This window comes from Oryctolagus cuniculus, chromosome 11 (genome assembly GCF_051225735.1).
Source record: "Oryctolagus cuniculus isolate XC-2025 breed Fujian yellow rabbit chromosome 11, ASM5122573v1, whole genome shotgun sequence".
NCBI lineage: Eukaryota > Metazoa > Chordata > Mammalia > Lagomorpha > Leporidae > Oryctolagus > Oryctolagus cuniculus.
Genome location: NC_142877.1, coordinates 10,345,683 through 10,373,208, shown reverse-complemented (window position 1 = coordinate 10,373,208; position 27,526 = coordinate 10,345,683). Strand labels below are relative to the sequence as shown.

At 57.4% G+C, this 27,526-nt stretch overlaps 1 protein-coding gene and 1 pseudogene across 4 annotated transcripts in view; both read left to right on the top strand.

The window, feature by feature from the left end:
- Positions 1–27,526, top strand: part of PTPN1 (protein tyrosine phosphatase non-receptor type 1) — a 59,497-nt gene that overhangs the window by 3,386 nt on the left and 28,585 nt on the right. Inside the window, exon 1 of one of the 3 annotated variants that reach the window (XM_089307054.1) lies at positions 14,462–14,480. The exons of the other annotated variants lie outside the window; for them this stretch is intronic. The gene's annotated coding sequence lies outside the window, so the exon portion shown is untranslated. Of the gene's footprint in view, positions 1–14,461; positions 14,481–27,526 lie in introns of those variants that run through there. 3 annotated transcript variants of the gene reach the window in all.
- On the top strand, positions 239–25,762 carry LOC149123321 (la-related protein 4-like; annotated as a pseudogene). The gene is made up of 2 exons (XR_016216899.1): positions 239–353; positions 21,510–25,762. The product of XR_016216899.1 is annotated as a la-related protein 4-like (transcript).

Genomic DNA, 27,526 nt, shown 5'->3' with positions numbered 1-27,526 from the left:
ATGGGGTCGCGTGCAGCTGGGCATTCCTCCTCCAGGGTTTGTGCGCGGCCCTTCCAGGCGCCAGGTGCCCTGCAGAGGCCGGGCGTGTCCCTTTATGTCACCTGCGGAGAGCAGGCCTGAATCCTCGCTGGGCCACCGTCTCCCAGGTGAGGTAGGTGGGCCTCCGCTGTGCGGGGCGCAGGAGGCCAGGGGCTTTAGCTCGTGCTTCTTGCTGCCGCGTCACATTGCTGGCTCGCCCATGGCTCCCCGTGGCTCGCTGGAGCTCACCGTCTCCTACTGCCGGCCCAGGGCCTCAGACTTTGCACACAAGGCTGCGGTGGTTCGTAGTCGCACTGCAGATGGGAGCGAAGCTGGTACTGTCCGTGCACCTCCCTGGTCAAGCTGCTTCAGAAAGTTCACGGCAAATGGAATTAAAAGGTCAGTTTCTTTTTGGTGCAAAAATTTTTTGTGGCTGGCGCCGTGGCTCAATAGGCTAATCCTCCGCCTTGCGGCGCCGGCACACCGGGTTCTAGTCCCGGTCGGGGCACCGGATTCTGCCCTGGTTGCCCCTCTTCCAGGCCAGCTCTCTCCTGTGGCCAGGGAGTGCAGTGGAGGATGGCCCAAGTGCTTGGGCCCTGCACCCCATGGGAGACCAGGAGAAGCACCTGGCTCCTGCCATCGGATCAGCACGGTGTGGCGGCCGCGGCGGCCATTGGAGGGTGAACCAACGACAAAAGGAAGACCTTTCTCTGTCTCTCATTGTCCACTCTGCCTATCCAAAAAAAATAAAAATTTTTTTTTCATATGAAGGATCTTCAAAGCATTCATAAAAATGCATATTATGAAAAAGCTATGCATGGGTTTAAGAATTGTTTTGTGCCCAAATCTTTTCACTTCCATTTCCCACGAACTTTCTGAAGTACCCTGGAGCACAGAGGAGGAGGGGCGGAGGGACACTCCTGGAGCACCCGGGCCTTGCTCACGTGATCCGAGCCCGTCTCCTCCTTGACTGGTGCTCTGAGTGAGGCCTGTGGGGTCAGAATCCCCGCCTGGCAGCGGGGCTCCAGCCCTCCCTGCCGCTGGCCTCCTCCTAGCGCTCCGCCAGAGGCAGGCTGCTCCAGGCTCAGCCTGGTCTTTCGCTCCGCTGCCCTGTAGCTCCACGCTGCCCGGGCGCCGTCCAGCTCCTCCTCAGGCTGGACTTTGGCTGCCACCTGTGTCTCCGTACAGCCTGACACAGGCTGTCGTGGGCCCTGCCCGCGAGGTGCCTGCTGCTTCGCACCCAGGGCTGTCTCTCCCTGAAGTGACCCGTTCCGTTTCCTCTGTGCGTGGGGATGGAACTGGCCGACCCGGGCCGACCCCGGCCGACCGCGCTTGGCCAGCCTGACGGTATGAAGGTGCACGGGGTAGGGGGTGACAGGCACATTTCGCTGCCAGCAGCAGGGCCACTCCGGGGAAGACCCAGCACGTGTGCGGCCCTGGCCTGGCGAGGTGATTGGTGCCGCTGACTCGAGCCGCGCATCCTGAGCAGCCAGGGCGGACGCCGCCAGCTCTCCCAGCGGCTTTGAGCTGAATGAGAGGTTTGTCCCCGGCCTGAAGGCAGACTTGGCCGTGACCTGGAGACGGCGGTCGCTCTGTAGGAGCTGCTGCGCGCACTGTCCTCACTCTTGGCTTGCTCTCAGGGCTTCTCTAGACAGGGGCTCTGCACGTAGTTGGTCCATAAAATGTTTGATTGTGGGAGGTGAAGCAGTTTGTTAAGGAAGCCTGTGGCGCTTTCGGAGCTCTGGAAGTGAAGGCCTTTGCTCAGACCACCCTTAGTGTCAAGACACCAGGTGACTCTCGGCACTGGTGGGAGCGGTTGTCCCTGCTGTTGGCTGAGCGGCGCTGGGCTCCGGGCTCCTCCCTTGTGAAGAGGACCTGGACTAACTGGTCATTAAGCCCATGGCAGGCAGTAGAAGCCCTCCACCGCTCACACAGGTGATCTCAGCCCTGGAGTCGCCTTGTAAGACGCAGCGGTGACTCAGGTTTTTAAGGGGCAGGTGGGTGGGTGCAGTCAGGCTCCAGAACGCAGAGCAGTTTGTTGATGACTCAAAGAAGTGAGTCTCTCTTTTTTTTTTTTTCCAAAAGTCAGTGGCTTCACTAGGAATGCCAGGCTTTTTTTTTTTTTTTTTTTTAATTTATTTTTTGACAGGCAGAGTGGACAGAGAGAGAGAGAAAGGTCTTCCTTTGCCGTTGGTTCACCCTCCAATGGCCGCTGCGGCCGGTGCACCGCGCTGATCCGAAGGCAGGAGCCAGGTACTTATCCTGGTCTCCCATGGGGTGCAGGGCCCAAGCACTTGGGCCATCCTCCACTGCACTCCCTGGCCACAGCAGAGAGCTGGCCTGGAAGAGGGGCAACCGGGACAGAATCCGGCGCCCCGACCGGGACTAGAACCCGGTGTGCCAGCGCCGCAGGCGGAGGATTAGCCTAGTGAGCCGCGGCGCCGGCGTGAGTCTCTTTCCCAAGAGGCATTGCACATTTGGAATGAATCAAGTTGCTTCGACTGAGCAGTGTGGGAACGCGAGGAGCCCGACACAAGTGGAGCTCGCCGCTTTGTCTAACCAGCAGTGGGGTGGTTTTTCCTGTAAAGACAGAGGAACTGATTCTCGAAGTTACGGAAGATTCAACCCCAGCTAGGTGCTGGGGAGGAGCTGCCCTTTCTGTTGTAATTTTAGAAAGAAACCTACAAGTAAGCTGGGCTCATTTGAATAATGGAAGAGTTGACACATCGGCCGTGTTTGGGAAGAAAGTACCCAAGTGCCCAGGGCTCAGCGTGCTGCCGGTGTTGTGTCGAGTGGGTCTTTCGGGTTTACTGGCTGCTGCCATCTCCTTCTCGGAGCTACTGAATGCAGTGTGGATTCTGGGTGTCTGACAGCTGGGAACAAGCCCATTCCACAGGGGAGATCCCCGCCCCCAACAGGCGAAGTGTGGCCCCGCGCTTGGCGCTTGTGGGTTTGCTAGAAGTCGCAGTGCAGACGGACAGCAGCCTGAGACAGGCTTCTCGCTCTGGTCTCCGTCCGTGACAGTTGTGAAGCTGTGATCCTGCCGAGCGGGGCAGACTTCCCGATGCTCCAGGAAGTCCGTTCTGGGATCCGTTCAGAGTAAACACAGCTTAACAAAGCCACACTCGGCCTGCGTTCCCCCTGCCTGAGCCAGCACTGTGCCAGGAAATTCTAAATCCTCACTGAGGCTTAACCGCCCATTGGAATGAACGTTGGGGTCCAGCTGGGCGTGTGTCCCAGGCGCCCTCTCACAGGTGACTTCACAGGGGCCGAGCTGGGTCCCTCAAGATGAAGAGGAGCCTCGGCGCTGCCTGTGGCTTTTGTGGGTCAGCAGCGCTGCTCGCAGAGGTGAGCGTAGCAACACGCGGTGTCCAAAACTGTCTTATGAACTTGCCAGAGATCCGAGAAGGAAAAGGCTTCTCCGTATTTCTGTCGTGAAACACTTTTCTCTGCCTTTTTTCCCCCTTAATGGATCTCTTCCTGGCACATCGCTTCCTATTGAAGAATCTCATTTACAGGTGGCCACAGCTAGCAGCTTAGCTGTCTTTTATTCTCGTGGGTCCTGGTTACTCGCGGATTCCAAGCCGTTGCAGACCGCTTACCGGAAGCGTGAGCGTCGAGCGATTCCTCCCTGGTTCTCTTAAGAACGTGAGTTACTTAAACGTCCAAGGGTGAATCACTTCTCTCAGCAGAACAGAGCAGCAGACTGCTCTCAGTGTGGCCGACTGGAGTGGCTCCGGCTCCCCGGGGAGGTGCACCTTGCGGCGTTCCCGTCATCCCTCTGGATTCTGTGCTGTTTGACTGAGAGCCAGGGCTCAGGTCGTTTCTGTGAAGGCAGAGGCTGACTCTGTCTCCACGGGGTATTGGTGCTTGCGCGGCTCACTCCTGTATAGGGAACGGGCCTGGAAGAAGCGTCCAGTGGTCTCAGGGACAGGATATGTTTTGTGATGTCATCACTTGGCTCTGTTTTTGTCCTGGTTTGAACTGGGTTTTAATAGCACCTTTGAACTCAGCATGCCCGTTGCCATTCTCTATTACCTGGACACTGCCTCTGGCCGGAGTCTTGTGGGTCATCCCTGGACGTGGGGTGAAGCGGCTGCTGCTAAGGTCAGCAGTGCCCAGGCCCACGTCTGGAGCACTCCCCAGCGCACTGGTGGGTGTGGCCACACCTCAGGACTACCTGGTCCCCCTGGCTCTGGAACCGTCCTTGAAGACCCAAGTGCCCAGGATGCTTTTGAGATGTGAAAGGCAGTGGGGAGGGAGGGATGGATCTTCCATCTGCTAGTTTACTCCCCAAATGGCTGCAATGGCCATCGCTGGGCTAGACTGTAGCCAGGAGCCTGGAACTCCATCTGGATTTCTCTTGTGGGTGGAGGGACCCAAGTACATGGGCCATTACCCACTGCCTTCCCGGGTGCATTAGCAGGGAGCTGGATCAGAAGTGGAGCAACCGGGACTTGAACTGGCGCTCTCATGTAGGATGCTGGCATCGCAAGCAGCGTCTTAACCCACTGCACCACAGTGCCAGCCTGGATGCTGGGTTTGAATGGTCCCTTAGGTACCTGCCATAGCCCCATTTCTAAGGAATTCTCAATATCCCTTCACGCCCTGTGAGTTTTTTGTTTAAATCCTAAGTACTTTATTTAGTCTGTTCACACCACAAATAACTCCCAGGGCTGCTACTTTTCCTTGTTTGTCCACCTGCTAGTGAGGATCCTGGTGGGCACTCAGCGTGTCGCGGCAGAGTGCACAGTGACGCTCAGTGGGTTCCGTCTTGTCCTTAGTCACTCGTTTCCATCTCTGTGAACTTGTCTTCCTCATTAAACTTGCCACAGGACACAGGTGTCCCGAGCGTCCCTGGCAGCCGCTGAAATGCAGCAGACCTAGGAAGCTTGCTTGTCTAAGCCTGGTTTTGCGCATGTTCCACTGCTTGATGGTGACACTTTTGTTTCCCAGCAGGCTTTGCTGCAGGAGATTGCCTTTGTGAGTAGAAAGTGAACAGCATTGGAGGGTGGAGCCGAGCCTGCTGGGTCTTGAGGTGGGGTCTGCGGTGTCCTCTCGCGTCTGCGTCCGTGTGAAGGGCAGGACCCTCAGTCCGAGGAGTGGTGTGCCTTGTACGCAGCACGGGCTGCGCCTCCGTGCTGCTGAGAGGCGGGGCCTGCCGGCCTCGCGCTTCCCTGCGGGCTTGCCTTCACGATGGAGATACTGTGAAGTTAGAAGATCCTTGCGGATCCACATGGCCTCACCCCTGCAGCTCTGTAGATGCCTTTAATGTTGGCGTTTTGTAGGTGGATCATCAAGACGCGGTAAGAATGTTAGGTTATTTGTGGTTGGAGCTAATTTTAGTCTTGTTCACAGCTTGCTTTACGGCCCTTGCCATTAAAACATGCTTTCTAGAAGGCAGATTTTGAATTTAGGACACAATCTGTATTGTTGGCTACAGTGAGCCAAAAAAAAAAAAAAAAAACTACGTCTTTCTGTGCTTTGGAAGTTGGACAGCTTGGAGCGTGGTAACATTACTTCAGAATCATGGACTCTTCCTTAGTCACACTTCTGCTTCTCTAGAAATAAATTCTTTCACAGAGGTTTGGATCTCTTGCCCCTGGCCAGTAGTTAAAGGCATAATTTATTGGAGGGTTTCAAAGAGATGATGACTGGAGCCAGCACTGTGGCGCAGCAGGTGAAGCTGCTGTCTGCAGGGCCAGCGTCCCGGTGAGAGCCGGTTCCAGTCCCAGCTGTTTCTCTTCTGACCGGCTCCCTGCTGTGGCCTGGGAAAGCAGCGAGAGATGGCCCAAGTGCTTGGGCCCCTGCACCCACGTGAGACATGGATGAAGCTCCTGTGTTTGGCCTGGCCTAGCCCCAGCTGTTGTGGCCACTGAGGGAATGAACCAGCAGGTGGAAGATCTGTCTGTCCCTCTTTCTCTGTAACCCTGCCTTTCAAATAAGTAAATCCTAACTTTTTTTATGACCAGCCACATACCGTAGTAAAGCAGGGGTTTGCTGGGGCTGTGTAGGAGGCATTCCCCAGCCTGCCCCCTTAGTTGACAGGGCATTTTGCTCCAGAGGGCAGGCATCTACCCAAGTACTAGTTAGCTTCACACGGAGCAGTTGTGTTTCAAAGTTTGATTCCTAAGCCGCCCGCTACCCAAAGCCAGGCACCTGGGAAGTCACAGGGTAGCGGGGGCTTGGGAAGCCTGAGTTCAGGTCTTGAGTGTGCCACGGGCTGTTGGAGGGGCCTGGAGGCGTTTCCTACTGGTTCTGTAAGGTGCGCCAGGGACACCAGACAGCCCTGGAGCACGACCCCGCCCTAACATCCACCCACCGGGTCACCATGGAGCCCCAAGGCGGGGGTGGTGACCTTTTTGGAAAAATTCAGGCTTTGTGTTTTACTCATGCTGGATTGGGTAGCATTGCTAATCTGAAAGTAGGACAGAACTTAAATCTTATCTGCACTCAAATTTAAATTTAAAAAGTGCGTTATTACGCCCCTGTGAGTCGGAACATCCTGTGAGGGTCCAAGTCAGCTTGCGTTAGAGAGTGACTGTCACACGCAGGAGCAGTTTCCTCTGAGATCCTTCCTGCGTCTAAAGGGGCTCATCGGGCTCTGTCCATGGACCAGAATCTCCAGGGGGTAAACGCGCAGTCTGCCCGTGCCCGCCCTGGGCCGGGGTAGACCCCACTGAGGGCCTTCTCTGGCCCAAGGCTCTGTGCACAGTGTCTCACGCACAGTCCTGGGACTGTGCCCAGCAGTTGGGCTGTGGTAGCAGGAAGTGCCTCAGGAGCACATTTGGGTCTTGGAGCCGCTGTCCTCCTCGAGGTTTCCCGACCCAAATCCAGCTGCACGGCAACAGCGGGCCACGCAGACACTCGGCTGACTGCAGCATGTGGCGAGGGAGGGTGCCAAGCCCCCCCCCCCCCCCGACTTCTAGGACACGGCGGAGGCGGGGGGGCTTGTCCTTTTTGACCTTCGCCCACTTTTCTCTCCTTGTAGCAAGATGTCACAAACTGGCCACCCACGGTCATAGTTTGCTTGGTCCACACAGTGCTTTTTTATAAAAAAGTTGACTTTTATGCCATTGTTTCTAAGTCAGGAGAAATCATATCCAAATGTAGACTTGCGACCCCTCTGGAATAGCCTGAAGCTCACCCGCCCTGGGCAGGCTGGGCTGGCCGCGCGTGTGGTCTGTCGTTGACCGTGGCCCTCTGTGTGCACTCACTGCCGGGCCCCTGGAGGCTCCTGAGTTTGCAGCCCCCCTTCCTAGAGGGGCTTCCTTTTGAAATTTGATGTGAGTACTCGTTGTAGAGCCAGTGTGAGGTCCAGCCTCGTCAGTGGTTGGTGTGCTTGCTGCTATCCCATAGAATCGAAGCCAAGGAGTCCAGGGTTGATGCCCAGGGAGTGCCCTTGACCGCAGGCCGGAGCTCAGCCAGGCGCCCTTTCTTGTCCCCCTTCCTTCTCCTCTTTAGCGCCCATCTGCTGTTCTGAGGAAGTTAGAAGCCACTGCCTTTTTTTTTTTTTTCCCCACCTTGGGCAACTGAGTGTGACCCTATTTTTGCTGCGTGTTGAGTTATTTCCACGAACTGTTTGGCCAACTTAGAAGTTAAATTGGTGAGCCCTCTGGGAATTGATAAAGACTAACATGCCCAAGTGTGCGTACTTGGAGAAATCTGAGAAATAACGTTCTCAGTGCCGCGCCTTCTGCCTTGGTTAGGAATGCCACCTCTTGCCACGTGGTGAGCTCACGGTGAGATGGTTCCTCCGCTCTATCCCTCTCCGTCAAGGGGTGGCATCAGCGATGGCCATGATAAGAAAATAAGTCTGGAGGTTACAAGGACTGTTATTTAAGGTCCCTGTATCCCTGTTTGCCAACAACGGTGCCTGTTGTGCTGTAGGCATGCTTCCCCACTGGTCTGTCTTGAACATCTGTTACTCCATAGTTAGGCTGTATATGACAAATTAGAACAGGCACTAGGTAAGATTCTTTATCATTAGAAAGCAGTGAAGGTCTTTGTCCCAGGTTTTGTACCCCCCTCCCCCAACGCTGAATCCTTAAAGGAGAGAACCAGCTCAGTGTTCTAGCACTGTGCGTCATGTGACGTGAAGGCACAGCTAATTTCTGCTTCTACTGATTTTTGTCTTGTTTGAGAGGAGGTCCCGTTCATTCGTTTACTCCCCAGACACCTGCGGTGACTGCAGCTGGACCAGGCCAAAGCCCTGACCCGTCACCGGCCCCTCCCAGGGTCTGCATTAGCCGGAAGCTGGAATGGGGAGCCCTCTAGTGAGGAATGCCAGCTGTGGACTGCGGGCCACATGCCTGTCCCTGTGCTTTTTCCATGTATGTATCTGAATTTAGAGTCAACTACTTGGGGGCTGGCGCTGTGGCAGGTGGCAGGTAAAGCCCCCACCTGCAGTGCCAGCATCCCATATAGGTACCGGTTTGAGTCCCGGCTGCTCCACTTCTGAATCTAGCTCCCTGCTGGTGCACGTGGGAAAGCAGTGGAGGATGGCCCAAGTCTTTGGGTCCCTGCACCTGCGTGGGAGACCTGGAAGAAGCTCCTGGCTTCAGATTGGCCCAGCCCCAACTGTTGTGACTATTTGGGGAGTGAACCAGTGAATGGAAGATCTCTCTCTCTCTCTCCCTCTCTCTTTGTGTGTAACTCTACCTTTCAAAATAAACCGTTAAAAATAGTCAACTACTGAAGACCAGTTTCTCCATGAACTGTTTCCTCCATCTGTCATTTGCTCCTCTGCTGTAGAGTGTAACTTTCGGGCGGAGTCCGGCTCGTTCCATCGTTCGGCCGGTGTACACGAGCAGCTGGCTGCTGAGTGCCAGGCTGTGGGCTGGGCAGCGGGCATCAGCGCTGAGAAGACACTCAGGCCTGCCCTGAAGAAGCTTCACAGGGGCTGGCTGGTGCTCTGGCAACACCACCTGCAACTCCGGCATCCCATGTGGGCGCTGGCTCAAGGCCTGGCCACCCCACTTCCCATCCAGCCCTCGCTAATGTGTGTGGGAAAGCAGTAGAAGTCCCTGGGCTGTTGCACCCACGTGCAAGACCGAGATGAAGCTCCTGACTTCTGCCTGGCGCAGTCCCAGCTGTTGCGACCGTTTGGGGAGTGAACCAGTGGGTGCATGTCCCTCTCTGTGTAACTCTCCCTTTCAAATAAGATAAATAAAATTAAGAAGCTTAGTAGTCCAGCTGACCAAGCTGCTGGGTAGAGCTGATGCCAGTTGGGAGTGGCGCGGCTCTCCCAGGCCTAGGATTGGAAGCAGCCCCAGCAGAGGGGTGGTTCCTAAAGGCAGTCTCGGCAGGTCTGAAGGGCAGGGAGGGGCGAGAGCGGTGGTTTCTGGTCCCTAGTGTGGGGTCTACTCCGCCCTCTCTGTCCGGCTCGGTGTCATTGTCGTGGTTCACCGTCTCCTCTCTGGCCGAGCATCCTTTCTCCTCTGCCCCCAGTTCCTGTGCACGTGTTCTCACAATGTGTGGCCGTTCCCTCCCTTCCCTTGTATCTTTTCCCTCTGCCATCACCTCTGTCGTCCCCTCTCACTTTGACCACTAGAAACAGTTCTGAAGCCTTCTAATGGAGTGGCATAGGTCGTGGCCTTGACCTCGTGACCTCATGCCGCTGTGTAGCAAGGGCAACCTTACCTTGTCATTGCCAGCCCTGGAGCACAGGTGACGGTGCGTGGTGCCTGGTAGGCAGGCGGTACAGTCATTGAAACGGAGCAGTGACTTTCGTCTAAGCCTGGATGCAGACAGACTTCAGTCTATGAAAGCAGACTTGGCATCTATTTTAATCTGGAAAGATTTTTTGAAGGAATCTTTTAATTCCAGTCTGCCTCAGTAAGAACAAGCTGAAAATACGTGGCGAGACCACTGGTCTGTGCTGACACTGGGGGCGGGGGGGGGGGGTCTCGTTTGTTCCTTGTGAATTTTATGGGATATTTGTAATGGTGCTGGCTGGTTTATCCCATTATGTGGTCTGTTTATTAACAGCTCTCAGCACACCGACGGTTTGGTTTGAGTGACTCCTTCAGGCTGAGCACCTTGTAAAATAACTGCTGGTCATCACCTTCCTTGTAAATGGCGGAGATGGCTCTTGATTTTAGGCATTTTAACACTTCAGCTATTACAAGTTTTGAGACATTGATGGTTAAATGCAAGAACTGTCTTCCTGGGTAGTCCTGAATGACTTACCGACTGCTGCCTATTGTGCGCTTACATGTTTGTTAAGCTCCCCTTGCTGTGTAGAAGCAGTCAGAAGTAGGTGAGCATAAGGCAATAAAGCATGAAAACCTCTGTCCGTCGTTCCTTCTGTTTCCAGATGTGACGGTGATGTGCCGGAAGAGGTTCTTGGAGAGCTGTGCCTAGTCCTCGCCGGAGGATCTGGAAGAGGGCGGGCTTCCCTCGGCTGTGCCAGGACAGAGACAGCGCAAAGCACGCCTGCGCCAGGGCACCTTTCTCGGCTGGCGGGAAGGAGGGTGGGGAAGTGGTTTCCCCCCCTTGCTGCGGTTGCAGTCACTGGTGTGTTGCTGTGGGCCTCGCAGAACCTGCCTGCAGGGGTAGCTGTGTGGGGTGGGAAGTGGTCACTCACGGCCTCTTGGCGGGGTCACAGCAGCGTGGCGGTTCCGTGGCCACACTCTGCAAGGGAGGCCCCAGCTGCAAGGAGGGGACGCATTTGAGAAAAGCACCCTGGACTGAACCCCAGACGCGGGGCCAGGCCCCCAGTCGGCCATGCTTTGTCTGCCGAGTGGCTGAGGAGGATAAACATTTGGGGTGCTGGGACTTAGAAGAGCGAGCGACATAGAGGAGTGTGTGTGTGTGTGTGTGTATGGGTGTCAGAGGGTGCCATCAAGCTTTCCTAGTCAATAAACTGCCGCTCTGAGGAACCGTTTGCCCCTCGGGCCCTGCTAGTGTGTTACTGACGGGCATCGCCCGCTGCTCCTCTTGGTGTACCCGGCTGGCCGCCCTCCGTTCCCAGGCTGCTGCGCCCCTGGCCGTGTCTGGGGGCTCTCGGCCTCTCCTCCTGCCTGCCCGCCCCTCCCTGACCCCTGAGCTCCCCTCTGCTCCTGACATGCTGTGGAACTCGGACCTGCTGCTGCCCGGCCCAGCCTCCGGTGCTCCCCGGTCCCACACTCGGCTGATTGCCCTCCCCAGGCTTCTCTGCTCCGTCCCTCCCTGTCTTTCCCTGTCCTCACTGCCCTCCTCGCCACCTCACGGCAAGATCAAGAGGGAGACACGCACGTGCTGTGTCCCCTGTAGCCTTTGCCCATTTCCTCACGCCCGCACCCCACCACCTGTAGCCGGGCCGCGCCAGCTGCCTGCCCGCACTCCTGCTGCGGAGGGAACCTCCTGGCGCTGCCGACGGAGCCACTGAGATCCGGTCTTGCACCGCGAGTCTGCCTCCCACTCGGTGTCAGGCTCTGTCTCCCTCAGCTTCCGGCACAGGCCTGGAGCAGATCTGCCCTCCTTCCCCTGCATCTGGGAAGAGAAAGGGCCCTCACAGCAGTCTGAGCGTGCCTGGGGAAGGCGTCCCACCCTGGTGTGAGCGTGCCCGTGGGAGGCGTCCCGCCCTGGTGTGAGCGTGCCCGGGGGAGGCGTCCCGCCCTGGTGTGAGCGTGCCCGTGGGAGGCGTCCCGCCCTGGTGTGAGCGTGCCCGTGGGAGGCGTCCCGCCCTGGTGTGAGCGTGCCCGTGGGAGGCGTCCCGCCCTGGTGTGAGCGTGCCCAGAGAAGGCGTCCCGCCCTGGTGTGAGCGTGCCCGTGGAAGGCGTCCCGCCCTGGTGTGAGCGTGCCCGTGGGAGGCGTCCCGCCCTGGTGTGCACGTGCCCAGGGAAGGCGTCCCGCCCTGGTGTGAGTGTGCCCGGGGGAGGCGTCCTGCCCGGTGTGAGCGTGCCCGGGGAAGGCGTCCCGCCCTGGTGTGAGCGTGCCCGTGGGAGGCGTCCCGCCCTGGTGTGAGCGTGCCCAGGGAAGGCGTCCCGCCCTGGTGTGAGCGTGCCCAGGGAAGGCGTCCCGCCCTGGTGTGAGCGTGCCCAGGGAAGGCGTCCCACCCTGGTGTGAGCGTGCCCGTGGGAGGCGTCCCGCCCTGGTGTGCACGTGCCCGGGGAAGGCGTCCCGCCCTGGTGTGAGCGTGCCCGTGGGAGGCGTCCCGCCCTGGTGTGAGCGTGCCCGGGGGAGGCGTCCCGCCCTGGTGTGAGCGTGCCCAGGGAAGGCGTCCCGCCCTGGTGTGAGCGTGCCCGTGGGAGGCGTCCCGCCCTGGTGTGAGCGTGCCCAGGGAAGGCGTCCCGCCCTGGTGTGAGCGTGCCCAGGGAAGGCGTCCCACCCTGGTGTGAGCGTGCCCGGGGGAGGCATCCCGCCCTGGTGTGAGCGTGCCCGGGGGAGGCGTCCCGCCCTGGTGTGAGCGTGCCCGGGGAAGGCGTCCCGCCCTGGTGTGAGCGTGCCCAGGGAAGGCGTCCCGCCCTGGTGTGAGCGTGCCCGTGGGAGGCGTCCCGCCCTGGTGTGCACGTGCCCAGGGAAGGCGTCCCGCCCTGGTGTGAGTGTGCCCGGGGGAAGGCGTCCCGCCCTGGTGTGAGTGTGCCCGGGGGAGGCGTCCTGCCCGGTGTGAGCGTGCCCGGGGAAGGCGTCCCGCCCTGGTGTGAGCGTGCCCGTGGGAGGCGTCCCGCCCTGGTGTGAGCGTGCCCAGGGAAGGCGTCCCGCCCTGGTGTGAGCGTGCCCAGGGAAGGCGTCCCGCCCTGGTGTGAGCGTGCCCGTGGAAGGCGTCCCACCCTGGTGTGAGCGTGCCCGTGGGAGGCGTCCCGCCCTGGTGTGCACGTGCCCGGGGAAGGCGTCCCGCCCTGGTGTGAGCGTGCCCGTGGGAGGCGTCCCGCCCTGGTGTGAGCGTGCCCGTGGGAGGTGTCCCGCCCTGGTGTGCACGTGCCCGGGGGAGGCGTCCTGCCCTGGTGTGAGCGTGCCCGTGGGAGGCGTCCTGCCCTGGTGTGAGCGTGCCCGTGGGAGGCGTCCCGCCCTGGTGTGCACGTGCCCGGGGGAGGCGTCCTGCCCTGGTGTGAGCGTGCCCGTGGGAGGCGTCCTGCCCTGGTGTGAGCGTGCCCGTGGGAGGCGTCCCGCCCTGGTGTGAGCGTGCCCGTGGGAGGCGTCCCGCCCTGGTGTGAGTGTGCCCGTGGGAGGCGTCCCGCCCTGGTGTGAGCGTGCCCGGGGGAGGTGTCCCGCCCTGGTGTGAGCGTGCCCGTGGGAGGCGTCCCGCCCTGACGGCTGACGGCTGGTGGTGGCTGACGGCTGACGGCTGGTGGTGGTCTCTGCGCTCCCTTGCCTGCTCAGGCCTGCTGCACTCCTTCCCGACTCCCTCCAGCCCTGCTCAGGAGGTCTTTGTGCCGTGGGTCACCTCCCAGTCACCTTGACCTGTGCCAGCTAGACCTTGCTGAGCTGCTGAAAGAATTCTGTCCTGCTTGGTTTGGGTTTTCCATTTGAAAGGCAGAGCTACAGAGAGAAAGATCTTCTATCTGCTGGTTCACTGCCCAAATGGCGTCAGTGGCCAGAGCTGTGTGGATCACGGTGGGTCCCTCCCTCCAGGGCCTGGAGTGCACTTGGGCTCCCTTGTGGTGGGCTGAGCCTTGATGGGGGACGGAAGTCAGTGTCATCTACACTCAGTCCTTGTCCTCATGAGGCCCTGCCAGTGGGTCCTGCTTCCTGCCCTGCACAGGCCCCCTGCTCGGAGGGGCTGTGGTTGACTGGTCTTGTGTTCCAGTGGACTGGCCAAGTAGGAGAGAGGTCAGTGGGCTGAGTGCCTCCCTCCTTCAGCCTCACAGTCCTGGTAGCTGGGACTGACCAGTGCCGACAGGAAGGAGAAGCATTTATTAAAAGCCAGAGAGTTGTCAGCTTGCAGGAAGCTGAGCTCTTGTTAGCATATGATTTTGTGGTTGATCTGGTCGTCCTCTTATAAAAATAAACAGCTAGATGCAAGTGGGAGGGCCGTGCTGGTCTGAAAGCTGGGGCGTTTTCCTAAGGAATTTGCCTTCAGAGCTCCATTTGTTGGGAGTTTCCCGAGATGTTGATCTTGAGTTCCCAGCAAAAGTTCTGGGCAGGTGGAACATGTGCATCTGAAACGGAATCATTGTTGGTCTTTACCGTTTATCTGAGTCGATTGTACTTGGGTGAGCCCTGAAGATGATTCCATTGTTTGGGGGCCTCAGCTCCTCTCTTGTGGCCCCCATGGATTGGCGTTTGAATAGAGAAAGAGAGGGGGTATAAAGATAAATCGAAGAGGCTGTCTGATGGGTGAGCTGGGCGTTGGAGCCCAGTGTCCTGTCTCTGCCTGGTGAGCTGGGCGTTGGAGCCGGATGTCCTGTCCCTGCCGGGTGAGCTGGGTGTTGGAGCCCGGCGTCCTGTCCCTGCCGGGTGAGCTGGGCGTTGGAGCCTGGCGTCATGTCTCTGCCTGGTGAGCTGGGCGTTGGAGCCCGGCGTCCTGTCTCTGCCGGGTAAGCTGGGCGTTGGAGCCGGATGTCCTGTCCCTGCCGGGTGAGCTGGGTGTTGGCGCCGGATGTCCTGTCCCTGCCTGGTGAGCTGGGTGTTGGAGCCCGGCATCCTGTCCCTGCCTGGTGAGCTGGGTGTTGGCGCCGGATGTCCTGTCCCTGCCTGGTGAGCTGGGTGTTGGAGCCCGGCATCCTGTCCCTGCCGGGTGAGCTGGGTGTTGGCGCCGGATGTCCTGTCCCTGCCTGGTGAGCTGGGTGTTGGAGCCGGATGTCCTGTCCCTGCCGGGTGAGCTGGGTGTTGGCGCCGGATGTCCTGTCCCTGCCGGGTGAGCTGGGTGTTGGAGCCCGGCGTCCTTTCCCTGCCAGGTGAGCTGGGCGTTGGAGCCCGGCATCCTGTCCCTGCCTGGTGAGCTGGGCGTTGGAGCCCGGCGTCCTGTCCCTGCCTGGTGAGCTGGGCATTGGAGCCGGAGGTCCTGTTCCTGCCAGGTGAGCTGGGCGTTAGAGCCCGGTGTCCTGTCCCTGCCTGGTGAGCTGGGCGTTGGAGCCGGATGTCCTGTCCCTGCCAGGTGAGCTGGGCATTGGAGCCGGATGTCCTGTCCCTGCCTGGTGAGCTGGGCGTTGGAGCCGGATGTCCTGTCCCTGCCAGGTGAGCTGGGCGTTGGAGCCCGGCGTCCTGTCCTTGCCGGGTGAGCTGGGCGTTGGAGCCGGATGTCCTGTCCCTGCCGGGTGAGCTGGGCGTTGGAGCCGGATGTCCTTTGGAAGCAGGGGTCTGTACGGCTGGTTTGGCTTCATGTCGTATTAGCTTTTTTTAGGTTTATCTTTTTAACTGGAATTTTGTGTGAATGTAATTCGGTTTAGAACGAAAGCACTTCATCTCACAATCTGCAGAGCACCCTCCCCTGTTTTAACTGGGAGAGGCCCGTAAGGAGCTGGGCGGGGACTGATGCTAGGGTGCAGGGGGCACCGAGCAGCCCAGCACCCTTTGCTCCTCCGACCAACCGCCTTTTCTCTGCATTGCTGGACTTAAGGGAACAGAGGGTCCCTCCATGGACCCCTCACTCCCTGGCCTGACTTCTAACCCAACTGAAGGGCAGGGGGAACGAGGCGGAAATCTGTTGGCAGGAGTTCTGCAAAAAATGTCACCTGTCGTGGGACAGGTGGAAGTGGATGGCGTTGGCGTCCAGGCGGGCCCCGTGGTAGCCTGTGTGTGGCTGAGTCCCTGCCCACTCTGCCTCATCCTTGCCTCCTTCCTTTCCAGCCTTCCCTCCCCCACCCCCACGACCACCACAGCTCCCAGTAGCAATCACTGACCTGGGGGAGCTTCCCTCCAAGGTACTGCGTGTGTGGTGTGCGGTGTTGGCGCTCCACACGCACCGTGCGAGGCGGGACTGCGGGCGAGCAGTAACCTGCGTCTGGCACCTGTCTGCTCTGTGCTAGGGACGTGTGCTGCCAGCAGCGCCAGCTGAGCAGGTTGGAGGGAAGTTAAAAAGCAGCTACAAAGCACTACGACAGATTGTCAAACAGCACAGCGTCCTTTTGCGACAAAATCAGGACATCTGTTGTTCGTGCTTGAACATCCTTGGGTAATCTGTAAATCAAGAGTCTTTGAGTAAAAGCCGTGGCCAGTCCGATGTGCCGTGGAGTAGCTGGCTAGTGAGACTCGAAGCTGGTGCCTTATGGAGTGTCCCTCTGACTCTTTCTTGGGTCAGCTCACAGAACCATGTTCAGATGGACTTTTCTTGGCTGCCATGGAGTCAGGGTGGTAACTGTTACCGGAGAAGCAAGGGTTCTTCGCGCAAGAAAGAATTCAGGCGTGAGACAGTAGTGGAAAGCAACATAGCAAGGCTTATTAGGGCAGGGACATCCGTAGGAACGGCTGGGCACCTCTCCAGACAGGACCTGAGAGAGCGCCTAGTCACTCAGACTGGGGGAGAGCGGGGTTACATGGTTGAGTGGAGAGAGTACACCTGGGCAGGCGAGGCGGGCGGCTCAGCCGAGAGGCAGAGGGCTGAGCGCGCAGTCCGGTTGAGGCCGGGGGTTTTTAAGGGGATGGGTCTTGCCTTCCGCCTCTTCTCCTCCTGGAACAAAGGACTTCTTGGATGTAAATATGAAAAATTCCTCTCTGACTTTGAGTTTCCCCCTGAAGTTATCAGACAGGGGAAGCCTGGCTGGCATTGCCCTCCCCCCCCCCCCCCAGAGGAAGGATGGTTATCAGTAGAAGGGGCAGGACGACGTTTGAAGTGCAGATACTGGGCTGCACCTGGAAGGTTGTCAGGATGACTTTGAGGTGCGGATGCTGGACCTGGATGTCAGTGCCTTAGGCCTTTGTCACACACACATAAGTTCATTTCCTTTTTTTTTTGGACAGGCAGAGTGGACAGTGAGAGACAGAGAAAGGTCTTCCTTTGCCGTTGGTTCACCCTCCAATGGCCGCCGCGACCAGCACACCGCGCTGATCCGAAGGTAGGAGCCAGGTGCTTCTCCTGGTCTCCATGGGGTGCAGGGCCCAAGCACTTGGGCTATCCTCCACTGCACTCCCTGGCCACAGCAGAGAGCTGGCCTGAAGAGGGGCAACCGGGACAGAATCCGGTGCCCCGACCGGGACTAGAACCCGGTGTGCCAGCGCCACAGGCGGGGGATTAGCCTAGTGAGCTGCGGCGCCGGCAGGTTTTTCTGACGCCTGTGATTTCGGAGTGCAGGCCGGATGCCACGGAGCCGGGATTGGATCGGAGCTCTGAGGAACCAGGGGGACAGGGAGCAGGGACAGGTAGCTCCTGGGGCACTTCCCAGGCCTGGCTGTCTTCTGGCCCCAGGCCTGGGCCTGTTGGGTCCCTTGGTTACCGTGTTTTGCTTTGCACCAGGGATTGTTGCTCTGGTCTACAACTGAATATCCCATGGGAGCCTCCTGTTTTTGAAATGAGTAGTCTTTTTGTGATGTTTCAGTTAATTTCTAGTCTAAATGTTGTGGCAGAGTAACTTGTGCTGGGAGGAGTTAGCGTGTCCCGGATGACATCCTGTCAACGGTCCCTGGGTCGCAGTCACATTTCCCTCGATGTGTATCGCGTTGCAGAGAACAGCAGCTCTCCCAGTTCTCGTGGCTTCCTTCAGAGTCCAGGATGTCTGCAGCCTGGAGACAGATAAACCTCGGGAGGGAAGCTCAGGGGTCCCTCGGGACTCCGCCCGTGGCTTACGTGGTGCAGAGGAGAGGCAAGGGCCCGCAGCGTGGGACAGTCGCCACGAGGGCGGCCTACCGCTGGGTGCCGGCGGGCCTGAGCTCCCTGCTTGTTCCCGGGAGCTTTCCAGCCCTGACTTGGCGCCTCTCCTGCCCTTCAGCAGGAGGGGACACCTCTGCCCCACCTTCCCCTGAAAGGAAGACTTGCTGTAGCCCTGGCGAGAGCTGGCGTCGCGTCCGGGGCAGCGTCTGGGTGGTGGGTCAGGGCTGCCTGGGCCTGCAGGTGGCCTGGTGTGGCGGGAAGTTGCTGGGTTCCCACCCCACCCCCACCCCCACCCCCACTCTTCATGAGAAGCACAGAAGGGGTGCAGGTGGTCTGGCCCTAGAAGCTGTCGTATTAAGCGGCACTTTCTGCTTTTAGTAAATTTTATTCAAATGAGGCTTTATTTTTTGCTTTCAGCAAATTTTATCCAAATGAGGCTAAGTTTCTCTTTCTGACTTACTGGCAGTTCTTCTGAAAAATGTCTAGTTATTTTTGCCAGAAAATCACCCAAGTATTTAAGCTTTTTTTTTTTTTTTACCTGTGAAACTGTCTCTTAAAATACATTAAAGCCAGTTACCAGTGAGACTTCTGTATTCCCTGGTGTGTTATTGTTACGTGAGATGGGTTCTGTGTTTCCTGGTGTGTTATTGTTACGTGAGATGGGTTCTGTGTTTCCTGGTGTGTTATTGTTACATGAGATGGGTTTCTGTTGCTTTGGGGGCATATTTTGTAACGTGGAAGGCTGCTGCACCTGTCCTGTAAGCTTGATCTTGGCTTTGACCGGGGGGCTTTTTTTCTGGTGCTGGGGGCTGTGGTGAGAAGTGGACTGGGTGACCGTCGAGTCGGTGGCTGACGTGTGCACTTTGCTACCTGTGTCTGTCCTCAGTCTCAGTAACTGAAACCTACAGGGATCCTCCGCTCTTCACCTGTGCTCACCGCCAGCTGATTACCGTCCCCGGCTTGGCTCCAGGAGTGGCCGTTCTGGCCTCTTTCCGTTTGCCCGGGCCTTGGTTCAGGTCCTCCTTGTCTAGCCTCGCCGTCGCCGCTGCTGGTTCAGGCTCTGATGCAGGGGCATCACGTGTCACGGTCCTGTTGAACCCTTCCTCTGGCTGTCTGGTGCCGGCTCTCTCCAGAGGGGGTGGCCTGCCCAGCAGTCCTGCCGCCTCCCTGCCATCAGCACCACGTGCGCGCCGGCGCCTGCTCAGCCCTGGCACCGAGCTGTGGCACTGAGCTGACCTTTCTATCCAACCCCTCCCTCCCTTGTACTCTGGGGAACGCTTTATTACGAACGGTCTCTGTGGCTTCTGAATGTGCTAACTTTGATCCAAATGAGGACTCCATCTGTCTAGCGGAAACGTAGGATTTGGTGACAGAAGCAAAAAAACCAGCAAAGCCCTGGAGAGTAGCTCGGTGCCTGACAGTCGCAGCGGCTCTCGGCACTCGATGTCAGTCTTCATAAGCGGATCTTTTTGTTCGGCTCTTGCATTTGACTTCTTAGCTAGAATGTAGCCCTGTCGGAGTGGGGTTCTCACCCCCACAGGGCGGTGTCTGGCCTGGGCGTGGCCCCCTTAGTTACGCTGTGAGCAGTGCCCTCTTGTCACCCCGCCCTCTTTCCCGGAAAGAGAGAGAGAGAAATTCCCTTAAATACCACGCTGCTCCTATCAGCCAGCCTTGACAGCTCTAGGGGAAGTGAGGCTGCGGGTGAAGAGAGATTTCTGGGGGTTCCAGGACCCGAGGCGTGGATGCTGGCAGTGTGAGGCGTCGGCCCACGGTTGACTTAAGTTGCGGGCACTTCTCTGCTTCCGGCTGCTCAGACGATGGGCCATCTAAGTCCTCAGGCGTGTTCGAGGGGGGAAGTACAGACCTCCCGCGCCTAAGGGGGTCTCTCCAGGAACCTGTCAGTCACCAGTCCCTGTGAAGGGAGTCGGGGAGCGCAGCGCAGCTCTGGCGTGAGGGCAGGTGCGTGCCCTGTGCTGCTTGGCAACACGTGCCTGTCCGGATGTCCTGTGGTCGTGGGAGAGACCTAGAGCCGCCACGGGGAGGAGCGGTTTTCACTGTGGAGGCAACATTGGGAGAGAGAAACTGCAGCCTTGGAGTGAGGCTGGGGCAGGCACTGCTGAGCACAGGAGACGGTGCGGGCAAGCTGTGCAGTGAACCAGGGCTACCTGTGTGTAAACAAGCAATACAAATGGGTCACTTAGGTGCAGGTGTTTAGAGAACAGCGTGGAGGAGGGGACACGGCTCGGCGGGTGGAAGCTGCGTTTGGTGTGTGTGTAGGGCCTGCGGTCGTGTTAGCTTTCAAGGAGGATTCTGGCCGTTTGGGAACATTGGTGTTTGCTGCTCTTGCTTCTTGCGATGCCATCGTTCTGTGCTCCCCGTTCCTCGGATCTGGCTGTGGCCGCGATTCCCTGCCGCGCGCAGTACTGAAGTCAGCTGGTTGTCATTTCGTCCCCACCCCTTAGAGCCTGATTTGAAATATTCTCGGTGGACCTCGAACAGCAGCTAGTGAAGGGATTCTGCCTTTCAGAAACGCGCCTGGGCCTCCCAGCCCCTCCTTCTTGTAGCTAGATCTCCATCAGAACTGCTAGCCAGACTGGCGTGTCGTCACCTTGATGGCCACGCTTTGGCCTTGGACCTGCTAGTACGGGGTAATGCTCCCCGTAAACCCTGGCTTCCCTGGCCATGGCGGTTGCCTGGAGCGTCTTCCGTCCTGCACTGCTCGGAAGGGGTTTGTGGAAACCACGCTCTGCGAATTCGCAGTGCTCTGCGGTCTTTAGTCTGCCTGCCCCTGGATCCCGTTGCCCTCCCCTGGTGACCTGAATGAGTTACAGCCTCGTCTTCTCGTGGAAGCCGGGCTGGTGGTGTCGGGTGCACTGCTCTCCTGCACGCGTTATTTGGGGATTGCTGCCTAAGTGCCCGCTGAGGTTTTTAGCCTTTTGTTTCAAAGTCTAGACATCTATTAAATCCTATCTTGGGTAGCGGCTGATGGCGGGGGAGGACCCAGGGCCACTGCCGGATGCAGGGGCAAAACCAGCATCCCACTCCTCATGACCGGGGTTCGGCCTGTGGGCCGGTCGGAGACGGCGGCAGGACGCTCGAGCGAGTGGGGGAGGCGGGTGCCCCTCGTGGGACACTGGTGGGGTCGCGTGGTGTGGGATTTGTTTCTGATCGGATCGCAGGTAACAGCTGAAGGAACTGGTTTGAATCCTAATGCCGAGTGTGGCAAGAGATTCCTCCCGGAAGTCCTGATGCCGCTCCTGTAACTCACGGAACCGAGTGTTCGCAGCCTGATACGGCAGCCACGCCAGGGTCCCCCCGAGGGGGAGCTTTCAGGTGCTCCGTGGAGGGACCGTGAGTGACGTGGGCTTCGTCGCGCGGAGCCTCCAGAAGTTCAGCAGGCACTGAGGGCCACTGTGCCGGGAGGCTGAGCCACCAACACCGGGCGTGTCAGAGGAAAGCGTGCCGCCGCCGTTGCGCAGAGCAGCAGGAACGCCCGAGGAAGCCAGCAGGGTTCGGGGTGTCTTTTTCTCTCTTCAGATTGATTTATTTACTTTAGAGCAGAGTTAGAAGGAGAGGCAGACATCTTCCATCTGCTGGTTCACTCCCCACATGGCCACAATGGCCAGGGCTGGGCTGATCTGGAGCCAGGAGCTTCCTCCAGGTCTCCCATGAGGGTGCAGGGGCCCAAGGACTTGGGCCATCTTCCACTGCCTTCCCAGGTCATGGCAGAGAGCTGGATCGGAAGTGGAGCAGCCGGGACGTGAACTGGTGCCCATGCTGCAGGCGGATGGTTAACCTACGCCACAGCTCCGGCCCCTAGAAATCCGTTTTTCATGAGAAAATTTGTCAAAGGATCTTTACTTGATTTCTCAGATGGATAGTGATCAGTTGGACGGTTGCCAACATAGAAGAACTAAAAAAAGCTGACCACAGGCCCTGATCTAATTCTCGGAGCGTGAGGTCTTCTCCCGTGGTGCAGCTGATGAGAGGGGAAGGCGAGACCAGTAAGTGCTGCGTTGTGATCTCGAGTCCTGAGGCAGCAGCAGCAGTGGAAGTGAACGCTCTGCTCGGAGAGGAAACCTGCCCCCGAGGACAGCTGTGAGCTTGCACACAGCAGAGGCGGCTCGGCACCTGTCACCTTCCAGTCGGAGCCAGGTGCACGGCAGGCTTTGAAATACTGAGAAGTTAACTTCCCAGGGCAAGCCAAACACGGCAAGGATAAAGGCTGTCAGTACTTTTTTTTTTTCTGCTAAGAATGGTTAACAATTAATGGATGCTCTTATGTATAATCAGCCCGTTCAAACTCAAGCACATGGGACGCTATGGCGTAGTGAGTTAAGCCACTGGCCCGTGGTGCCGGCATCCCATATGGGTGCCGGTTCAAGTCCCGGCTGCTCCACTTCTGACCCAGCTCCCTGCTATGGCCTGGGAAAGCAGTGGAAGATGGCCCAAGTGCTTGGACCCCTGCACCCACGTGGGAGACCCGGAGGAAGCTCCTGGCTCCTGGCTTCGGATCGGCGCAGCTCCAGCTGTTGCAGCCAATTGAGGAGTGAACCAGCGGATGAAGGACACCCCCCCTCCCCGCCCCGTAGCTCTGACTCTCAAGTACATAAATCTTTAAAGAAAAAAAGAGTTTGATGCACTAAAGAAAAGAGTTTGATGCACAGTGCCTGCAGAGGGCAAGCACACAGGCTGCGCTCTGCCCGGCGGCTCAGCGTGAGTCCTGGTCCTCCAAGGACCGCCGAGCGTCCTGTGTGAAGCACAGCTCGGCAAGACAAGCACGAGGGGAGGGTTTGTTCCCAAGCAGCTGGATGTGCCAGCTTTGCCAAGAACTGAAGAGGTGTCCGGGCAGACGCTGCCTCACCTGTAGTCGCAGAAACAGAGCTGTGGCTGTGGCTCCGACGTCCACCACCTCCAGGTCTGTGCGGCCGCTCCGGGAACCGCCCTCCAAGGGGGTGTCTCCCACCGAAAATGAAGAGGGCGGAGCTCCTGAGGAACCAGGTGGGAGGGCCAGGGACCATTCCCAGGGGAACAGCGGGGACGCTTGGGCGGAGACGCCAGCTTAGCTCCACCTCAGGGAGTGGCCCAGCGTAACTGTGGAGAGCGGCAGTGCCTCCCAGAGCACCAGAGTCCAGCAGGCAGGCAAGCAGAACACCTGTCTGGAAGCTTCCCCCTCTCCTCACACTGAGCCTTTTGCCGGGAGAACGGAGAGCCAGGAGGGAACTGGCAGCAAGCAAGCAAGCAAGCAAGCGTGTCCTGAGTTGCTGTGGGCTCGGGGTCGTGAGCAGGGGGATCCCAGAATTCATCTCTGAATGATTTTGAAGTGAAGGATTCCAGTCAGTAAAAATGTAACTAGATATAGATACATATACAAATATTTTTCTGTTTTTGTGTTTTGTTTCTAGTTTTGTTTTTGATTTTAATTGGCAGAGATTTTCTTCCTGGAATCAACTTTGAGGTTCAGATTTAGCTTGGAAAATGGAACAATAATATAGGAGCTGAGGGAGTTGAAGTGTTTCTGTAAAACTAGAAACTTCTTTGGAAAATCTGTTTGAAGTTTGGCTGGAAGAATGCCGTCTCTGACTGTGGCCTTGTGTTGCAAAGCAGATCAGTGGCCGGGGGCCTGCAGGGTGATTTAAAGTCGGGTCTGTTGCTGTGTTCATAAAACAGAATGGAATCCGTGAGTCGGTTTTTTAGCTGGAGTTTTAGTTTGTCTCTTGACCTTCCTAATATAGCTCTCAACAAGATGTTAAGCTCCGATTGTGCTTGGAGGTGTGGCTGCCAGTCAGCCTGATGGGGTGAGAACAGGGGTTTTCTAAAGTTGGGAATCTCATCCGAGGCCTGAGAGGCTGTGTCGGGACTGAACATGCTGGGACTGTTCTGTGGTTTTCTTGATTCTTCCTGAAATGGGAAACACAAAAAAACTTGTTCTCTGTTCTTTGGCTGCCCACCTTCAAAGTGAGAGAACCAATCGCCTGCTGAGTATGTGTTTCTTTTTTTCTTTTAAGATTTGTTTGAAAGTCAGAGTTAGAGACAGAGAGAGAGGTCTTCGAACCGCTGGTTCCTCCCCATTTGGCAGCAATGGCCAGAGCTGTGCCAATCCGAAGCCAGGAGCTTCTTCCAGGTCTCCCACACAGGCGCAGGGACCCAGGCACTTGGGCCATCTTCTACTGCTTTCCCAGGCCACAGCAGAGAGCTGGATCGGAAGTGGAGCAGCCAGGTCCCTAACCAGCACCCCTATGTGATGCTGGCGCTGCAGGCCAGGGCATTAACCCACTGTGCCACAGTGCTGGCCCCCCAAGTATGTGTTTCTGACTACTTCGCCCAGTCTAGTAAAATCATGTGATTGCCATAAATTTCAAAATTTAAAAAAATTGAAGTTTTTTTTTTTTTTTTTTTTAGATTTATTTATTTGAGAGGCAGAGTTACAGAGAGGCAGAAGCAGAGAGAAAGAGATCTTCCATCCACTGGTTCACGCCCTAAATGACCGCAACAGCTAGAGCTGAGCCCATTAGAAGCCAGGAGCTTCTTCCAGGTCTCCCACATGGGTGCAGCAGCCCAAGGACTTGGACATCTTCTACCGCTTTCCCAGGCCACAGCAGAGAGCTGAATCAGAAAAGTAGCAGGCAGGACATGGACCCGTGCCCATGTGGGGCCGGCACCATGGGCAGAGGCTTAGCCCACTACGCCACAGCACCGGCCTCACATGGAAGTATTTTTAAAAACCATATCTTGGTGTTGGCCGTTTGGAGTTGTTCTCCCCTCAAAATTAGTATGCTCGTCCAATATGTAGTTTCGAGTCTTAATTTCAGGAAAGTCAAATTAGCTTTCCATGGTTTTGTGTTCCATTGCTTCGGTTTCCTTCCTCATAGCTCAGCCTGCTACGTGTGTTTGGTGTTTGCCAGTCATCTCCTTTTAATCTTTTATTAAAAGATATTTTTTCATGACTTTAAGCTTGGAGGAAAATCTAATAGTACAGGAATGATTTTTTACTTAAAAGTTTCCTCTTTTCTTTTAAGGTATAAGTGTGTATTTGCTCTCATCTTCCTCATTGTCATTTCTGAGCAGATTTTTAAGATTTATTTATTTGAAAGGCAGAGTTACAGAGAGGCAATGGAAGAGGGAGGGAGGGAGGGAGGGAGGTGTCTTCCATCGCTGGTTCACACCGCAGATGTCCCCAGTGGCTGGAGCTGTACCCATTCGAAGCCAGGAGCTTCTTCCAGGTCTCCCACGCAGGCGCAGGGACCCAGGCACTTGGGCCATCTTCTATTGCTTTCCCAGGCCACAGCAGAGAGCTGGAACAGAAGTGGAGCGGCTGGGACTAGACACAGCACCCACATGGAATGCCGGCACTGCAGGCGGCGGCTTTACCTGCTACGCCAGAGTGCCAGCCTGGATTTTTTCTTTTTTATTTATTCTTTCACCTGTGTTTAAACCTTTCTTTAGCCAGGCATGCTATTCCTTTGATTTTTATCCATTCTGATGCCTGTTCTACAGCTGCTGTCATTTGCTTGATTTCTTTCGGCTTGTTGAAGTCCATCTGCATTTGCCTTTATTTTCTGTAGGGACATTGTTTTGTCCCTGTCCTCTCGTTATAATGCTGAATGACTTCACTGCTTCTTTGCTACTTGGCATTTTACAAATATTTTTGAGAGACAGAGGAAGACGGGAGAGCTCGCTCGCTCTCATCTGTTAACTCCATTGCCTGCGGTGGCCAGCGCTGGGCTGAGCCGGAGCTTGTAGCCCGGAGTTTGTCTGGGTCTCCCACACTGGCAGGAGTGCAGTCCCTGTGCCGTCAGCACTGCCCCTCGGCGTCTGTGTTGATGGGAAGCTGGAGTCAGGACTCAGACCCGGACGCTGCAGGGTGGGTCACGGGCTAAACACCCCCGCCGCCCTTTTTGTAGCAAGCGAAGACTCTGGAGTTTGGGGTCAGGACAGCTTTTCCGGCTCCAGCTGCGTTGTCTTTGTTTAGCTTCAGGGCTGCATGAAAAGCTGTGCTCACCATCCCAGCCATTGGCCGCCTCCCTCCCTGGTAGCTGGGGAAGCCGTGGGGGCTTAGGGAATGTCGCCGTCCCAGCAGTGTGGCACATCAGAACACGGTGCTGCCTGCAGGAGAAATGGAGGGTCAGCCGCGTTCTCTCCCGCCCGTGCGCTCCTGGGTGTCCTGGCAGGAAACCGCTCTTTACTGGAAACCCTGGAGCCCGTGCTGAGGTTGGAGCAGAGTTCTCGGTGGATCTGGTCAGCAGTGCTCTCTGGGGCCGCTGTTCCTTGGTTTTCCACTGTCCTCCTCACGCTGCCTCTGTGGAACCCAGACGCACACTTTTACTCCCTCCGGGACCGGGGGCTGAGGGCGCCCCGTCTGCAGGCCTGCGCTAGCCCTGTGAGTGCGTGCTCCTTTGAGATAAGTGGTGAGGCGCCTGTGTCCTCTCCGGAGGAGCCGGGCCAGCCCAGTGGAGCGGGGGCTGTGTGTGTGCCTTCAGCCTCCGGGGCCTGGGCACACAGGCCACTCGCAGGCCCGTGGAGTCTGGAGCCAGCGTGCTCTCCTTCCTGAAGGCTCGTGTGATGAGGGCTCCTCGCAGAGCGGCGTGAGCAGCAGGTCTGAGCTTGCCCCAGTGGAGAGCGGCCGTCCCCCCTCACTCGGACCTCAGGGCCGAGGCTCCCTTTTAAGCAGCAGCCGCGGAGCAGATGGGGGAAGCAGTTTAGGCACGGCTGTGTGACTTACCTCCCTGCGGGGACGCCCGAGGCCGGGTGGGCGGGGCCGGGGAGACCTTGTGTTCCCCTGCAGCAGGCGTGGCTGCCCGGCAGAGCTAATTTTGACGCCTTTCCGTCTTCCTGCGGCACAGACTGCCCTCTGCTGAGTCCCTTCCACTCCGTAGTGTGTGTGTGTGTGTGTGTGTGTGTGGCCACAGGTGGTCTTCCCCACCCAGTGGGAACTCTTAACCACCTGGCTTTCCCTCTGAAACACAAGGACAAAAATTGCTTGAGGGGTTGCTCTGTGGCGCAGTGGGTTAAATGGCTGGCTCAAGTCCCAGCTGCTGTACTTCCAGTCCAGCTCCCTGCTACACCTGGGAAAGCTGTGGACGTGGCCCTGCACCCATGTGGGAGACCCAGATGGAGCTCCTGGCTCCTGGCTCCTGCCTGGCCCAGCCACAGCTGTTTGAACCAGCAGATGGAAGATGTATCTTTCTTTCCTTTCCCTGTCACTCTACCATTCAAATACAAGAAGTGTAATGAGGCTGCGAGCACCATGATACATTGTCGTCTGGATTCTAAAGGTGATCCTCAAAACTCGGCTTTGGCATCCAGTCACCTCTGAGAATATGGTTGGTGGTGAAACTAGTTACTAGTTAAGAGTTAACAGCTCGGGGGCTCACTGGTTAATCCTCTGCCTGCGGTGCCGGCATCCCATATGGGCGCCAGGTTCCAGTCCCGGTTGCCCCATTTCCAACCCAGCTCTCTGCTGTGGCCAGTGGAGGGTGGCCTGAGTCCTTGGGCCCTGCACCTGCATGGGAGACCAGGAGGAGGTGCCTGGCTCCTGGCTTCGGATTGGCGCAGCGCGGGCTATGGCAGCCATTTGGGGAGTGAACCAACGGAGGGAAGATCTTTCTGTCTCTCTCACTGTCTGTAACTCTGTCAAATAAGTTAAAAAAAATAAGTTAACAACTCTGGCTCCATAATTCTCATCTGCTAATGAACAAATCCGAGTGAGATTGTGTGCTTTCGCTCTTGAGCAGTTCTGTGAAGACTGGTGTTTTTAGCACAGTGGGAAGACACATTCTCCAGGTGACTTCAAGTGTATGTGTTGGTATTGCATAAAAATGTGTGTTGGAAACTATG